General features: G+C 45.8%; 1 long non-coding RNA gene across 1 annotated transcript; it reads left to right on the top strand.

The window, feature by feature from the left end:
- The first annotated feature begins 2,038 nt into the window (after positions 1-2,038).
- Positions 2,039-3,979, top strand: LOC123611924 (uncharacterized). The gene is made up of 3 exons (XR_006719027.2): positions 2,039-2,122; positions 2,241-2,452; positions 3,753-3,979. It is a non-coding gene; the product is annotated as an uncharacterized LOC123611924 (long non-coding RNA).
- The last annotated feature ends 3,115 nt before the right edge of the window (positions 3,980-7,094 follow it).

Here is a 7,094-nt window from a genome sequence, read left to right as displayed (position 1 = left end):
ATCCACCAAATAAATGGAGTTTAGGGCAAAGAGGTTATCTTTCTTAACCCTGTGCAGACTGCACAAGATGCCATCTCCCCCTGGCTGGGAGTGCCAGACCCTCATACGTGTGTGTGTACGAAAGAAAACTTGATCAATAATTCATTCTGAGATGCTTCTTCTTTCTTGGCACTCCCCTTGCACATCCTTTCAAGAACACTTTAGTCACTCTGGTATGTATATTTAATTGGTTCCAAGACAAGAGTTGTTCTCCTTGAAAGCAAGTGGCTTTCAAGAGTGAAGGTCGGAGGATGGGGAACAGAGTGGTCTCTATCTTCAGCTCTACTTAGATCCGCCAGAATGAAAGGATGGATGCTCCACACGGGTCTTCTCTGGGAGGGCTGTGGAGCTGTGACCTGGCTTGACAAAAAATACATTTGGAATCTGCTGTTCAAGTGGAAAAGGTTAAGTGGCTGCATAATGCCAGGCAAAAGGCTTTGTAATGGATATTCTAGGCAAGAACATACTTGCTCCTCTCCCATTTTTTGTCACCATCTCCCCAGTGGACCGGGAAGACTGTTTGAGTCAGTCCTCGCCTCCTTCCCGCATCCCCCTAGAATGTTTTGCAATAGGAGAGGAGAAAACTTAAAATTCAAGCTTTCCATAAATAGTTTTGTGGCTCCCATAGTTACCTGAGGACTTCAGGGTGGCATTTTATATCATGAGTAAAATTTTAATGATACACAGACGCAAGGAGGGAAAGAGTCTGGTAGATTTGGGGAAGAGATGTGGGGAGCGTGAGCAGCTGACACGTTCTCCACATTCTCACCTGCCTGAGGAATGCTTTCCAGTTGCAACTATCACCCACTTCCAGTCCAACCTCTGACTGCTTCCCATTCCAGGAGGCAAAGGGAACGCTGTGTTCTGACAGCTTCTACAACGGCAAACGCATTCAGAACCCCCATCGCTCACTTTCAGACTCAGAGTTTCAATTGAGACAAAACCAATATAACGGCGTCAAAAAGGCAGCTACCCTTCAGAAGCCTCAGGCAAATTTCTGCCTGTGACTCTGCTGGAGTTCTTGAGGATTCGGTCCCATCCTGAGCCCTCTGCGTGCCAAGGCTTTTGTAAGTTGGTGTGGGGGACAAGAGAGAAGGGGATGACGGAGGAAAGGGAGAAGGCCTCATGGTACGAGAATGTCCTGTCCAAATTGTAGTCTATCAATACAGTTGCTAAATTTTGTTATCAAAATGACACATCTCAGATGAGAAGGAACGGCCAGGTGCCATAAGTCTCTCCCTCTCCACTTTGCAGATTGGAAACTGGGTCTCATTTCCCCATCTTTAAACTTTTCCCTCTATAATGTAAGAATTTGCACCATGAGAAGTTTTGCAAGTTTTCTCAGAGCAACGTCCAGGCGGGTATTTGTCGAACATGAGTCGCTTATTCCCAATTGTGGGAGGTGCTGTATAAAAGGGAAGCACGCAGTACGGTACACTCCCTGGAATCCAGTTCCCACCCCAGTGGAGCTGGAAGTGTTGGGGGTACACAAGACTCACACACAGGATGATATGAGACAGAATATTCTGAGTGGAGACTCGTAAGATGCTGCGTTTTCTCACTCTAGTCCTTGTAGAGGTTCCGTGAAGGAAAGGGTAGGAGATGCGTGCAGACGGGAGGGGTGGGAGGCGGGACAGTAAGGGTCCATCCACACTCACTCCCTGGGGCTGAGCTGCAGGCTTCCTGGGGAATTCTTTTTCTTGATTCTCCCTCCACACTTTGCTGCTTTCCTTCTCTGCTTCCAAACCCACTTGGACTCTTAGTTGCTAGTAATTTTAGGCAAGTCACTTCCAGGGCCAGTTTGGTCTACCTGCAAAAAAACCAAAAAAACAAAAAAAACAGGATTAACTGATCTTCCAACGCCGATGGGCTGCAAGTCTCACAAAGCAGAACCAGGTCAAGAAAAGGATGAGTAATCTGAAAACTGCAGAAAGTAAATCTCTGAACACTGCTTGAGTCCCCTCCCCTCCTCTTGTTTCTGCCCTCTTCCTCCCTCTTCTCTCTCTCTCTCTCTTTCTCTCTCCAGGTGGTGAACACCAGTGACATAAAGCTTGGCTGGACTTTGAAATGCAGGAGAGGTGTGGTGAGTCTAGGATCACAGAAAACTCAAGATTAAGAATCACAGTGTCTCTGAGTTTGTCTCACTAACTAACTCTGTGACTCTGAGCAAATCACTTAATGATGCCTTTTGTTGTTTATAGAATCCAGACAGCCCAGCCCCCCCTTTATCATTCTTAATCAGCACCAGCTCCGTTTCCACCTAACTCTGGAATGCCGAGCCTTCCACCAGGTTCCCGGGTCCACAGCCTTGGAGGGAGCTGTGTCTGAGGAATGTCTGCGTTTTCCACCCACACCGGCTGACATCATCCTCTCCACACCTATTTTAGTCTGCATCTCTGGACGTTGATCCTCGGTACCATCTCGTAACTGGTTTGTTTTTCCAGACTGCTCTCTCTCAGGCTGACATGTTGAACAAAACTGAGGTTGGAGGGTAACAGAAGGAAATCATAACTGAGAATAGAAAATCTGAAAACAGGCTGCCAAGCAACTTGGCTTCTATTGTTTATAGCATGGGACGCTCTCTCTCTCTGTCTCTCTGTCTCTCTTTCTGTCTGTCCCTCTGTCTCTCTGTCTCTCTGTCTCTCTCTGTCTTCCATCATGTCACTGGGGTCAGACATTGACCTATTACGTGAGTGCCTTTGTCCATATTCTACATGGATGTCCAGGCCTCTCAGATTTCTCTGAGGTTTTAAGGAGAAGCAAGAAATTGACTTCCCCATTCTCTCCCCGCCCCAAGAAACATAATAATAATTTCCAGAAATACAAATCGTGCAGTGAAGACAGAGCTTGACATTAGTTGCAGAAGAGATTAAGTTTTCCTTGTTCCAGGCATCTCCACTGGCTGCTTCTATATGTAGACAAAAGTTTAATCAAGTGTCCACTTCCTACTGAAAAGGAGACCTCAGCCCCCAAATATGAATAGATAATTATCTAATTTCTGCCTAATATGAATAATTTCTTACAGCATTGAAATATTAATTTCCTCTGCTTCTGGCCGTCAACAATTCAGAAATATTGGGGTCCTGTCACAGAACACCCCCTGAATTTGTGGCTGTATGTCCGCCTCCAAGGCTCTTTCCAGCTCTGATAGCCTGTAGCCTCCTGGTTTCTGTGAAGTTTTCCATCTGGAAGAGTCTCTCTCTTTCGGGTGAGGTCCTTTACCTCGGCCATGTAGGGAAGTGACAGAGGATGCTTTCTTGCGAGGCACTACTGGTCACCATGCACAGGATCGGCCTGAATGAGATGCAAATGTCTAGGGGCCGCTGGCGACCATCCGTTCCTTGTCATGGTGGTGAGGAGGTCATAGAGCAGTCTTGGGGGCTCTCTTCCCCATCACGTGCCTGCTCTCATTTTCTTTCCATCCTTACCTATTCTGGAAGCAGTCAATCTTAGCCTGTATGTGCAGCCCCAGCAGGGAGCCCATTTCCATCGAAGAGAGGGCTCCTTTAATAAATCCAGCTCATTTGTGCAGGAGTAGTGCAGCCATTGATTAGAGGACTGATTGGAGCTGTGACTTTCCTTAGGAAGAAAATTAAGAAAACAGATTAAAGGCAAATGATGGGCAGCTTTGTCTTCTTGGGAAAGGGTGTGGGGGGTGATTGTCCTTCTATTCTGTCTCACCTATGCTGACTCAGGTTTGAAATATTCTGCAGGATAAATTAACTACTTCAAGCCACTGTACCGCCATCCTACATGGCCGAGGATGGCAGAATCTCAGAGCTGAAATGGGCGTGGATGGTCACTTGGCTCAAGTCCTTTATTTTCTAGATTACAGCATCAAAGAGCAGGTGGAAAAAAGGAGGTGAGTGGCTTTTGATAAGACCTCCCAACCTGGGCCCACCCTCACTTCCTTCCTGAAATCTTCCCCTTGAATCCTTTGCTCCGCCATCTCTGTGGTCCTCACTCACCCACTCATTGGTTTATCCTCTCTTTTGACTCACATTATGAGAGGGTCTTTTATTTTTCAAAGCATTTTGCAGACACTTGGGAACCTCAAGAAGCCTCTGAAGTTGCTCTGCAGTTGTCATTGGTTTATACCAGATTTAACTATGAGGTAATGAGATAAATGAGCAGTAGATGTTAGATGTCTAGTCACGTTCCATCGGGAGCTTTTAGAGGGAAAGGGGCTGTGTGCGTTCGACACGGTGTTCCCTGAGTTTAACAGCATTTGGCACGTCTAGGTACTCAAAGGACATTTGTCAGCTGGCTGACTGAATGGATGAAATGTACAGATATGAGCTTGGCCATTTAAGGCTGTCTTATCAGACGCTCTACAACGATGGTGATGATACTTGCTCCCATTATAATGACTTTTAAGTTCCATTATAAGAACTGCCTTCCAATTTAATTTACTAATCACCCCACATCTTTTACATTAAAAAAAAAAGACTTACAAAATTTGCATTTAGATTTTATGGCCTGGAGAACACTTTCACATCTACTATTAGCTTTTGATCTTCATAAAAATCCTATAAAGGAATTATCATTTCTGTTTTATAGATGAGGAAACTGAGAGCGAGAGAGGTTGTAGACTTGCCTAAAGTCACAGGGCTGGAAGGTATCTGAGCAGAGAACAATCCAGATCTTCTGACACAGAATCCTGAGCCCTTATCACTACACCACCCTGCCTCCCTCTCCCCAAAACTACCATCCCAAGCTTGTTTCTCAACTTTATTCTCCAGAGCTAGGGAAGACTTGCGGCTGTAACCAAAGATGCAATCAACTTACACTCAAAGAATGAAGAGTGGCTGCTGCCAGTGTTAAACTGAATTTGCTAGAGCCCTTGATCGCATTCTCTGGGATGAGTTCGTTCTGAAAAAGAGTCATTTGAATGACGGCGGCTCTATTGTTTTAAAGGTGTAACTTTCTAACCTCATGTATTATTTTTCATTGGTGTTAATATGTGAGAACGTGTGTGTGTGTGTGTGTGTGTGTGTGTGGTGTGCATGTATTGGTGTGTATGTCTCCTCTTTGACGAGTTTGGGAACTCTCAGAACCAGAGAATGAGGACTTTGCTAATGTACCATATTTTTGACCTTGGCTTCCTATTAACCCATTTAATCCTCCCATCACTACAAATAAGGTAACTGAGGTTCAGGGAGGCTGTGGGAGAAGATCTCTCGACCCACTCTCAGTCCGTAGCCCTTTCCTTTGTGACGTACCTCGCATTTAACAATCCAGTCTTTATTCCTAGCGGAGCGTCAGTGGGAAAAAAAGAAGGAAGGAGGCCATGTTAAATGCAGCTCCCTGATCGTATTGGGTGTAGACAGTGCTCCCCAGCTTGGCCAGGATGCCTGAGTTCTGTTTGCCTTCTGCTAATGATGCTGGCCTGGCACAGAGCCTGTGTGCATGTGTGAGAGAGGAGTGAGAGGGAACAAGTTACCCTGATTCTGTTTATATTGGATAAAAGCTTTGATGCTTGAAAGTAATCTGTATCTCAGCTCTATTTACTTTGCAAATAAAGTAAGAGCCGTACTGCTTGTGCGTGAGAGAGATGGGAACTGGGGGGGGGGGGCGGGGAGGAGAGGGGATGGGGAAGCAGAGGATGGAGCAGGGTTTTCATGTGGGCAGAAAGGTCCATGAGCCTTGGATTCTAGCCTTGCTTCTGTCGCTATTGATGTGTGACCTTGCACAGACCGCTTTCCCTCTCTGGGCTAGTTTCACTGTCTGTAAAATTTTGGATGAGAAGCAGGACTCCCAGACCGCCAGCCAGCTGGCAGAATTCAGCCTAAGGACTTTTTTTTTTTTAAGCAAGGTTTTTTTAAAAAATAATTTTAGGCATCTCTCATACTCCCCGATTCACAGGCTGCACCACGCCTTGCTGGATGTATACGTAGATGCTACCTGACCATTTACACGAGCATTTGAGAGAGACGATTGGACTGGTTACTTTAGAAGGGCCTTGACATTATTTGATTCTATCCATATACTAACTTTGCTCATGATAGAGTCTTAAGGAACGTAAACGTAAGAAGCAGCGTAGAGTCTTGGCTGAGTGTTCCGGCTCCAGAGCCAGTCTGCCTGAGTTTGCATCCTGGCCTGCCTTTTACCAACACGTTACTAATCTGCTCTGTTGCCTCCGGTTTCCTCATCTGCATAATGGACCTACTCCCCTGAGGATGAAATAAATCAGTTTCTCTAAAGAGCTCACAAATACGGCCAGACACATCTTAAATGGCCAGTGGTAGTTAGCTGTCACTGGCTATTATTAGACCTTTTTATGAAATATTTACACAATCTTTTCTTGAGTAGCAAATAATCTTAAAATGTTTGGCTAAAACTTCCAGGATAAGACCGAGTGCCTGGTATGATGAAATGTGCGTGTTATAAAACACAAGGGCCAGACACAGAGGACCATTTTCGGAAAGGCTCTCTAAGCTAGTCATGTAAATAGAGACGAAACCAATTGGTTTCCGGAATTCTTTTTATCTACAAACTTTCATTTGCCAATGACTCATTCAGTCCCTGAGATGCTGGGAAGGGCTGAGCGTAGAGCACTCTGCCGGGCCTGCTGGCGGACTTCATGAGCCCCCTTTTCTCATTTCCATGGGGAGCCAGCGTCCCCACTTCTCCTGGGCCTCGGGGGGTGGTTTGGTCTTCGTGGCTGGCCGGGCCCGGGGTGAGCACCCCTGAGAAGGCTGGTGTTACTTTCACTGAAGCAGCAGGTGGGGGAAGAATACTTACAGAGAAAACCCATCAAAAATAGCAAGGAGCTCCCCATCCATTTTTCATGTGGCGTGAAATAAAAGTAGATAAGATTAGGAAACGAAGGTGAAAATGATGTGCTTGGGCCCTCTCTGCATGTCACTGCGTTCCTCTCGGGGCTTCAGTAATAAGCATGTTTATTTAAGTACTTTGTTGATCATCAATTCTAAACTTCAGGCATATTTATAACCCTGTTAATACGGCCAGACAGGGTAATGTGTGCAGAATTAGATGACTTTCTATGAGCAACATTTCTGGGAACACTTGCTTCCAGCCCTCGTCCCCTCAAG

Source organism: Camelus bactrianus, chromosome 23, assembly GCF_048773025.1.
Source record: "Camelus bactrianus isolate YW-2024 breed Bactrian camel chromosome 23, ASM4877302v1, whole genome shotgun sequence".
In the NCBI taxonomy this organism is placed as follows: domain Eukaryota; kingdom Metazoa; phylum Chordata; class Mammalia; order Artiodactyla; family Camelidae; genus Camelus; species Camelus bactrianus.
Note: the sequence above shows the minus strand (reverse complement) of the source record. Positions and strands in the feature narration are given on the sequence as shown.